Source organism: Arachis ipaensis, chromosome B03 (assembly GCF_000816755.2).
Source record: "Arachis ipaensis cultivar K30076 chromosome B03, Araip1.1, whole genome shotgun sequence".
In the NCBI taxonomy this organism is placed as follows: domain Eukaryota; kingdom Viridiplantae; phylum Streptophyta; class Magnoliopsida; order Fabales; family Fabaceae; genus Arachis; species Arachis ipaensis.
In genome coordinates, this window is record NC_029787.2 from 117,314,124 (window position 1) to 117,324,552 (window position 10,429).

The 10,429-nt window shown below is 34.6% G+C and overlaps 1 pseudogene; it reads left to right on the top strand.

Annotated features, from left to right (window-relative positions):
• On the top strand, nt 8,968–10,429 carry LOC107633673 (annotated as a pseudogene).

A 10,429-nucleotide genomic window follows, 5' to 3' on the forward strand; every position in this document is an offset into this window, starting at 1 on the left:
ATACGCAAATCATGTGGCATGATTAAAGCACCTATCTTCGGTGTAAACTAATCAAGGAATAACATCTGACGTTTTTCAAAGAATTAAGGACTGTTGTCATGCAAAACAAGTTCAAAGCCAACTCAAAAGAAAAACTCATGATTCGTAAAGAGAAATATGAGCAACATCAAGGATAAAGGTTCCAAATGATTTCAAGTGAATAATCAGGATTATAATCAAGCAGAAATATATATAGGAATGAATAAGTATGGTTGGAAACAGAGTCGGATCATATCCTAAAAGGAAAAATCTCTAACAAGGAATTCCAACATAACCAATAAAAGCAAAAACGGTGTACTAAGCTACACGACACGAACAAGATTACACGTCGAAACGGAACTAACTTCAAAAATTAATTTCTAATGCTCCCAAAACCCACAAATCGAGTTACCTATAACTCGTATATTATCCATGATAACCCATTAGTGCTTCCATATACATAATTCACAAGTGTTAAGCCAGCCAAACTTAATACCAAAAATTATGCAATGCAAGATTAATGGCATTAATCAATAGATCGTCATGTGCATAAATCTCTAATTCTCGTTATCCGAACAAGACCTACTACATGACAAATGCTCAGAGTATGCAATTGAAGCATAATCGGTCCATTCCTCAGGCACTACAGGAAAGATCGCTCTGATACCATAATGTAACACCCTAACTATCAAAATGTCACGCTTCTGGCTGCGCCACTCTGATAGCTCGGGTATTACGACGACTCTTAAAATATTTAATATTGAAATATGAGCCTGTTTAAAACTTAAACTGAATTTTTCAAAAGACCGTTTAAAACAAAACATAAATCCATACTTACAACCATATATATCCATATACATAGTATTAGCTTACAAGCTTTACATAAAACAAAATCATATCCCTCTTACAAATGTGTAAAGATAAAGGTGAGGGTAAAACATAATATCTAAAATAATACAATACATCATATAAATAAAAACGTAATAAACTCTTCGTGACTTCTTTGCCCATATCCTGAAAAGGAAACAACTGTAGGGGAGTGAGAACATCGTCCTCGAAAGGGTTCTCACTATAAGGTTACAGAATTGCTCTAATAAGATACGTAAAATAGAAACTGTTTTCAGGGTACAGTGATCGATAGTCGCCTTATGTATCTTTTCAAAACCAAAGATCTATATTCAAAAATTTGAAATCTATTTTAAAAGAGAAAACTATTAATTCTTCAAAAATCCTAAACCTTTTTAAAAGTTTTTTCCTTGACAGCATGAATGATCAAGCTGTTCTAAGCATAGGTTCATTAAATCTATGTTGAAACAATTTAGTTTTTCATACTTTCGAAACAAAAAACACAAACCGAACACGGCCTTCGGCTCATCTCATAATCAACCACGGCCCTAGACCCAAGCAACTCAATCAACAACCAATTCACCACAATTCAACCAATTTTCAGTCACAAACACAAGTAAGAAGGTTCAAACACAATCAAGCAGTTACATCAAGTAGAGCAATTAGCAATTAAACATAATTATTCACATAGGCAAACCAATTACAATATGCACACCCAAACAATGTCATATAAATGCATATGATGCATGCTTGTCCTACTGACCATGAGCTCACGCGTCGGTTATGTTGCCAGACCCAACTCGGATAAGCTAGATTAAACCACCATCCTTTTCCATAGGTTCCATAAACAAGCGGGATTAAACCACCATCCGTGTTCGGAACATGCAATCGGAATTAAACCACCGTCCTTGCCAAACAACTTATCAATATGTGAGCGGGATAAAACCACCATCCTCACTGTAGGCAGGATAAAACCACCATCCCTGCATAACAGTTTACGCACTGAGCAAGTGGGGTTATACCACCATCCTTGCCAGGCCAAAGACCCTAATCATATTCTCAGTAATATCCATAGTCAATCAAACTAAAAATCTTATTTCAATAATCATTCTTCGCTCACTTACTTTCAAATCACAAATTATTCAGTTTACATCTTGCCAAGTACCACTTTTCTCAAGTAAATTTTCTTTTCAAAACTTCCAAGCAACTTCAAAACCAAGCCAAATCCAAAATCTCTTCTGAAAGATTCAAAATCATTCACTTTCGAACCATTCGCTCCATCACTTTGAAATCAAAAGTTATTAATTAAAATCCACAGCAAGGTCTCATGACTTTAGGAAAGAATAACCTACCTCATTTTTTAAATTTTTTAGAAATCCTCGAAATCATAGTTACTTAAATTGAAATCAATTAAAATGGAGATTTAAAATCAAAACCAAGGCATGTAAGCCAAAAGTTCTAAGCCGCTTTCAAAACCAACTTATTTACGCCTAAAAAACCAATTTCATTTCGTTCATAAATTAGAAACCTTTCCAAGGCTCAGAATTGTTTAGTCTTGCTAAGTCGAAATTTAAAGAATACTTCGAAAGCAAAACGAACTTAATTAATCAAATTTCAACTTCTTTTAAAATCCACTAAAACTCTTTCAAAAATACTTCTTTAATCAAACTTCAAAACATAGGTTCTTTCTTATTTAAATCAATCTTAAAACATAAACTTTCCGTAAACAGATTAAACTAAAAAACATCTATTTCTTAATAAATCAAGAAACAAATAATAGAACCTCTAAAATTCATTCATTTTCTAAATCACATTCTTAAAACAAAATCTTAAATTTCATAAAAATTCGGCAGCATCTCCCCTAAAACTTGGACTTTGCCACCCTTTTCGCGTCCCAACCAAACCATTCTGTAACCCCTTCCACGGCTCAAAACCAAATCAGTTTAATTCCAAAAATTCATATTTCAAGAAACAACTTCAAACTCAAATCATTTTCAATGAACCAAACTCGTTTCCAAAACTTTAAAGAAATAATTCAGAAATTGCCCATTCAACAAAACCTAACTGCAATCCAGTCAAACAACAATCACATTCATCCAAAAATAGCCCAACAAATACATAAGACTTACACAATCACTAGAGGTATATTTATCGCATTAATATCCATTTATAGCAATTCCAAGTTATAAAATTAAGTTCTTTGAAAAAGCCCCTACCTCGATAAGTCGAAACCATAACCCAAACGCGTCAACCAAACTCTTTTCTCTCAGCCCGAAAACAACAGCGTCAACTCCAACTAGATTTCGCAGCGGCAACATCCACAAAGGCACCAGCCAACAACAATAACTCACCTGGGCTTACGAGTAATCGAGAAAACGGAGCAACTGCAGCTCTGGTGATAACGCAGCACCTTGATGCTACATGCAATAGCTGTTGAACTTAGCATGTAAGGCTCAGAACTCGACCCGAGAAGACTGTGGTTCCACCGGCGGTTTGTGGCGGTCAGAAAGGCGATGCAAAGCTTCGACGGTGACTGAGCAGTGGCGAACGGCGGCGCAACAGCCACCTAGACGTGATGACAGCGAGCCCAGCAACACGATGGCAACAGCAACTCCGCAACGCTCCCATTCGCGCATCCTCTCCCTCCTCCGTTCGCGATTCCAACGGCGGCGGCAAGGACGGTCTGGCGGCAAAGGTCCGATGAAGCTGGCGGCGATGACCTCCCTTTCAACCGGCGACGCTCCTTTCATCCCCTTTTCTTCTCGGCTGTCCTCCGTTCCCTCACTCCCTCGATCCCCATCTCTCTTCCTCTGCTCTCTCTCTCTCTCTTTTTCCCCCTTTTCTTTCTTTCTTTCTTCCTTGATTTCCCTGCCCCCACTCCGTCCTTCCCTTTCTTTGGTTTCTTTTTTTTTTCTACCGTGTGTATCTGTGATAAGGAAAATGTTAGTGGCGGCTAGGTTTGGGTACAAGGGAATTAAGGTTTTGTGTTTAATTTTTAGGATTAAAGTTTGATTTGGGGGCAAATTGAAATTAGGAATATTTTGGTAAATTGGGATTTGGTAAATTCTAAGCAAATTAGGTTATATTGTATAAATTTTGAAATCTAAATTTAATCCTTCAAAATCACTTTGAAAATATCATTTTGCAAATTGGCATTTAATCAAATACTGTAATTTAAAATTAGAGATAATATAATTATTTTTCTTTGTTTATAAAAATTAAAGTATTAAATCCTAAAATCAGAAAATTAAGTAAAATTTCTATTTTAATTATTAGAACTTAATTTAATTACTTTTAATAAAATATTTTATGAAAATAAAATCTTTTAATGAATAAATAAATTAAAATTAGCTCATAATAAGATTTTTACAAAATTTCTGGGTCTTACACAAAACAGCGATGACCCACGGCGAGGAGCTGAGTAGCGACGACCGACAGCAAGGGGCGAAGAAGCAGCGACGACGCACGCAGTGAAGAGAGACTGCGTTGAGACACGCAACGAAGGGAAGGGGACGACGACGGAGAAGGGGAATGGTGGGGGCTATGGGGGCTGCGGGGCTAGAGTTCTTTGATCTTTCAATTTCAAAGTTCAAAGTTTCAGATAGGAGAGGAGAGGGAGGACTGGGCTGCATTGGGAGTTTTAGGCTTTCGGTCATTTAGGTTTTTTTTTTTAATAAAGGTCAAAACGGCGTTGTTTTGGTGGGTGCACCAAACCGGAAAACATCTAAAAATCGGCCGATTTTGTCGGTTCACCGGTTAATTGCCGATTCGACCGATTTTTTTCAGATGATTTTTGAGACTAATCAAACCGTTTTAGTTACTGGTTCTCAGTTGAATCGGTCAGTCCGGTTCATTTTTCAGAACTATGAGTCGAAGTCATTGGATCGCGATGCAACATTGGCATAGACCTTCAAGTACACCGCATTTTGAAGGAGAACAAAGAGAGATTTGCTGATTAGCAGTTTGCGGATCATTATGTGAGTAAACATCTGATTTTGTGATATAAAATTTTCAATTAATTGTACAGTTGTCGTCCTAATCATAATAACATGTGTTACACAGGAGTCCTACGCAGAGACTGCAGGCCACAATTCAGCAATCTCAACAAAGTGGGAAGGACGCTAGTAGCTCTGCTACTTCAGTCATCGATCCCAATGCAGTTTGGTGCGAGATCGCCTCAGCGCCATACAAGAACCGCATATTCGGGTTAGGGTCGTTTTTCGCCAGCAGCCTCTGCACCTTCACATCTGCCTCTGCCACCAGTTGAGCCATCGATCCCGAGAAATGCATTGATTTGAGGCTGCAGGTGCAGGAGCTTACCCGGAGCCTTCATGAACAGGCTCAGGAGCTAAACAAGACCGAAATAGGTATAAAGAGATCCTCACACGCGTGATGGACACATATGAGCTTAGGCTAGAGTGATGGACACGCGTGATGTAAATTTTTATTATCAAATATTTTTATTTAATAAAAATAATATTGATAGTGTTAGAAATTAATAGAAATATTGTAATAATAATTATTAAGATTATAGGTATGATAAAATATTTAGATTATTAATTGTTAAAAATAGTCAATAAAATAAAATAAATTTAGAATATATTTAAAAAATTATTGAATTAATTATTATTATTATGAATATATTATTTAGATATTTAATTAAGGATTAATGACTTGTTGTGTGTTGTTAGATTAAAATAGTTACTTGAGAATGTTTGTTTATTATGTTAGACGTGAAAACTTTAAAATTGTTTAAATATAATAATTGTTGAAAGTGAATTAATTAAGAATTAATGACTTATTGTTGTGTGTTGTTAGATTAGATTAGAATGATTAGTTGAAAATGCTTGTTTATTATGTTGGAAGTGAAAATTTTAAAATTGTTTAGATATAATAATTGTTGGAAGTGATAATTAAGGTATATTATTATTATTTTTATAGTACCATGAAGAATGAAAACCAAATAAAATTAGTATAATTTAGGTAATGAATTATGTTAGTAATACTAATTGATAATTATAAAAATTTAATAAATATAAATGTAAATTTTTTGTAAAATAAATTTAGTATATTTTGAGTAGTTAATAATGTAGTTGTTAGTATGATTATGTTTTACTGATTATATGATAATGAATATTTGATTTTGTTAAATTTAATTTGTTAATTAAATATGGTTATCTTTGTTTTGTTTAATGTGATATATGGTTACGTTTTGTAGGGTTTACGGACAGTCTGATTAGAGTTACGTCGCACAAAAAAATTTACATGCATAAAATTAGTGGGTCCGATTTTCTTATCAAAAAATTTTTTTTGTAGGCTAAAAATCGGTTGGTTCGATTTGCTTGGCCAAAAATAATTTCGTTCTGCATATATAAAATTGGTGGATCTGATTTTCTAGTCGAAGTTGTTTGCTCAACACAAATTGAACGATCCAATTTATATTCCTCTCTCTTCTCAAAAAAATTAAATCATCCCAACTGTCACAATAGTATATAACATCTCTAACATCCATAACGCTGCGTTAGACGCAGCTAAGGGTCATATCCAACAAAATTAGCAATTTAAACTCTTTTTATATCAATAAAATGCAAAGTTGAAAAAATATCTAGCATTATCTTTATCTACTCACAAACGGCTAAGTCTTACAAAAATATAATTTCTTTGTTAGATTAAATTCCTTAGTTGACAGAGTATTAGTTAGAGACTGAGAGTATAGATGATATCTCTGACCCACACCTATGGAGAGGAAACTTGATAAGTAAAGCTCGCCAAAAAAAATCTAAGATTTGAATCGATGGTTATGACAATGTTAATAGTAGATAATTCAAATAGAAGTTTGCATTGAGAGGCTTGTTTGTTGTTTTAGTGCTTTTTGTTTAAAAATAAAAAATAAAAAAGACACGCCAAATGCATGTCTGTCATGTTTGTACAATTTAACTGTCTGTATGTATAAAGTTGTACGAAAAAGAAATGAACCCTGCTCACCTGAGTATTTTTCATCTATTTTCATATTTTTATAGTATAGAAATATTTATTCCCATTCCAATTTTTTTGTGAGAAAATATAGTTCTATAATCTGGGGCATTATATTTTTAATATGAAGGTTAGATATGTGTAATATTAGGAAATGAGAATTTAAGTGTATAATGTACAAATATAGAATTAATAACGGTTTACATAAAAATCATTGTATACAACTTAAATAAAATTGTTAGTTACGATTTCATGGAAAAAAGAATGAAAAAGAAAAGTGAGACGGATTAATGCTCACAGCGAAAAATTATTTAAAAATTTGGGATTACCAATTTGATGGAGGGAGTCATGTGTCATCAAAACAAAAAAAGAGAGAACAAGAATCGTCGGATCGCTGATTGATGGCGGAAAATTTTTCAAGAAATCGGTATTACGAATTTGAAGGAAAAAATTTAAAAAAAAAAATCGTGACTCTTATTTTCTTTGAGGAGAAAATTTTGTTTTTCTTCAAATTGGGGCTAATTTTTTTGGATATTACAATCGAAGGAATGTAATACATTAATATTATACTAATTTAGTGTAATGCATTGATATGGGATTTTCAATGTCATAAAAAATCGTGACTTACGATTTTAGAAAGAGACAAAAAAATTGTGAAAATGAGATTAACGATTTTAAGTAAGACAATTTTTTTTTCAGAATTTCTACAACCATTAAATCGTTACTCTCATTTTCTAAGTTGATTATAGCCATTGATTGTTGATCCAAAGCTTTCTAATTATTGTTCTTCTTCACTCAAATCGTTGGTAACGATTTTAAACAAATCGACACTAACGATTTCTTTAAAACCAATTATGAGTCCCATAGTTAGGTATTACACACCCAAAACTTCATTTATATGTATTACACAACTGTAATTAGCATATAAAAAATAATTAATTCTCAAATTGGTGGTTATCATTTAGGTTTTTTTTTTTGGTTACTTTCTCAAATTATCACTCACTACTTATTCTAACACCATTTTATCCTATATCAATGCATTACACCAAATTTACATAATATCACCGTATTACGTCTTTAGCAAAAAGTAGGGACACAGGGGACTGAAATTTTTAGAGATGGAGACGAAAACTTTAATAACATTTTATACCTAAAATACTTTCATTTCAATTAATTAATTCCAATTTTACCCTTTGTGCAAATTAAATTAGAGTTTCATTCTTGTTTCAATTCCTGTCTCCCATTTTGCACCAAACAGAATACTGAGATTTATTTCAATCCCTGTCTCTTAGTCTCTGTCTCTCAGTCTCAGTCTTTCCGTCTCTGTCTCTCCACCAAACGCTACCTAAAAGTACTAGGTAATCCTCGTGTAATGCGAGTCCGTATTTTAATTTCTGATTAGGTGTGGTTAGGACTTGGGAGTAAGGTGCGTGAGTGGAGAGGCAGGAGCAGTGAGGAATGGAGGATATGACGGAAAGGAAAAATGATGTGGTTGAGTGAACGTGTGAAGAGAGTGAGCACTTCAAAGACAATGCTCATTAGCGACTACGCAGCTTCGCTTCTCCAATCTGGCGTTCCTGTGATTTCCAAACTCCCACACCCATTTCCCTCTCTGGAATTTACGCTATTCATCAAGGCCACACAACCTACACCCTCAATGCCGGCACCTTACAACTACGCCAAGCCATTTCTCGTAAGCTTGCACATGAGAACGGAATCTGCTACACACCCGATCAGATTCTTGTTAGCAATGGAGATGAGGCGTACTATTACTGTACGGACACTGATACGGAACACGACACTATACAAGACATGCGCCGACACGTGAATTTTAAAATTTAACATGACACGGAGACACGCATACATATAAAATATAAAGTATTTTTTAGATAAATTATAATGATATTTTGATATTTTATTGATATTAAAATATAAATTAAATTTTTTTATTATTTTTAATGTCTTATTTTAATTATATCAAGTATTTAAAATATTTTTTGTTTTAATAAATAATAATATATACTATATCTAAATTTATTTTAAAAATATCTGTTAAGAATAAGACTGGCTAACATTACCCCTAATTAAAAACGTGAAATTATTCAACTTCAGGTTATTATTCCAGCTCCGTACTGGGCCAGTTACCCAGATATGGCGAAGTTGGCAGATGCAATACCTGTCATTCTTCCAACATCAATAAATAATCATTTCCTTTTGGATCCCAAACTCCTGCAATCCAAACTTACTCAAAGATCCAGACTTCTCATTCTTTGTTCGCCATCTAATCCTACAGGATCTGTCTACCCCAAGAAATTACTTCAAGACATAGCCCACATTGTGGCAAACCACTCAAGGCTTTTGGTACAATCCTTACTAATTTACTATGCACCTTCCAGCATCACACTACAACTCTTCTAGCTTCTTCAATTCTGATCTTCTCTCCTTTGTGCAGGTTCTCTCCGATGAAATTTTTGAACACATCGTTTATGAACCGGCAACTCATACAAGCTTTGCCTCCTTACCAGGAATGTGGGATAGAACATTAACTGTCAATGGATTTTCTAAGGTTGCTTTCTAACTTGATGCTTTTGATACATCTCAAACTAGTATAGTTACAACTTGTGATGTGGAAGCTGGATCGGGGATTGGATTTTCACGCTTTTAATCTGTGCTCCTTAGACCTTTGCAATGACTGGTTGGCGGCTTGGATATATTGCCGGTCCAAAGCATTTTGTTGCAGCATGTGCAAAGCTCCAAAGCCTTGTATGTGCACAATTTCATATTTTCTAATCCATTAGTATATATAGATAGATTCTTAGGTTTGACCAGATTCAACATTGGTGAATGAAATTTAAGAAATTTCTACTTTCTAGCTTCATTTGGAATGAGATGGAGGATTACACTATGCTATATATTTATCTGTATATGTGTAAAATGGCTGCTGATGCATGTTGTTGAATTCAGCTGACTTCGTCACCCAATAGCATATCTCAGGAAGCTGGAGTTGCGGCCTTAGGACTAGGCCATGCCGGTGGGGAAATTGTGGCTGAAATGGTGAAAGCCTTTAGGGAGCGACGAGATTTCTTGGTCAAAAGCTTCAGTGAAATAGAGGGTATTAAAATATCAGAACCACAGGTATGCAAACTCAATTATATTCTATTGTGATATGTTCTGTTGTATGTTTTACTTGATATATAAATATGCATGTTGCAGGGAACATTCTATCTGTTCGCTGATTTCAGCTCCTTCTATGGAAAAGAAGCGGAAGGATTTGGTAGAATTGAGGATTCGGAGTCCCTGTGTCGATATATGCTGGATAAGGGCCTGGTTGCCCTGGTAATTATTAATTAAACTCTTTTTGATGAGATAGAAATGATGAAAAAGTAACTGATTGTTTTGGTTTGTAAAGGTGGCATTGGTGCCTGGGAGTGCATTTGGAGATGTAGTTGCGTCCGCATATCATACGCTGAATCCCTTCCTATCCTGCACTCTGCTGTTGACAGAATTAAGAAAGCACTCGCTCTTCTCAAATCTGCTGCTGAACTCCTTTAAAGTCTTGCTTTCTTCTTATCTTATGCCTCTAACCGTAAAC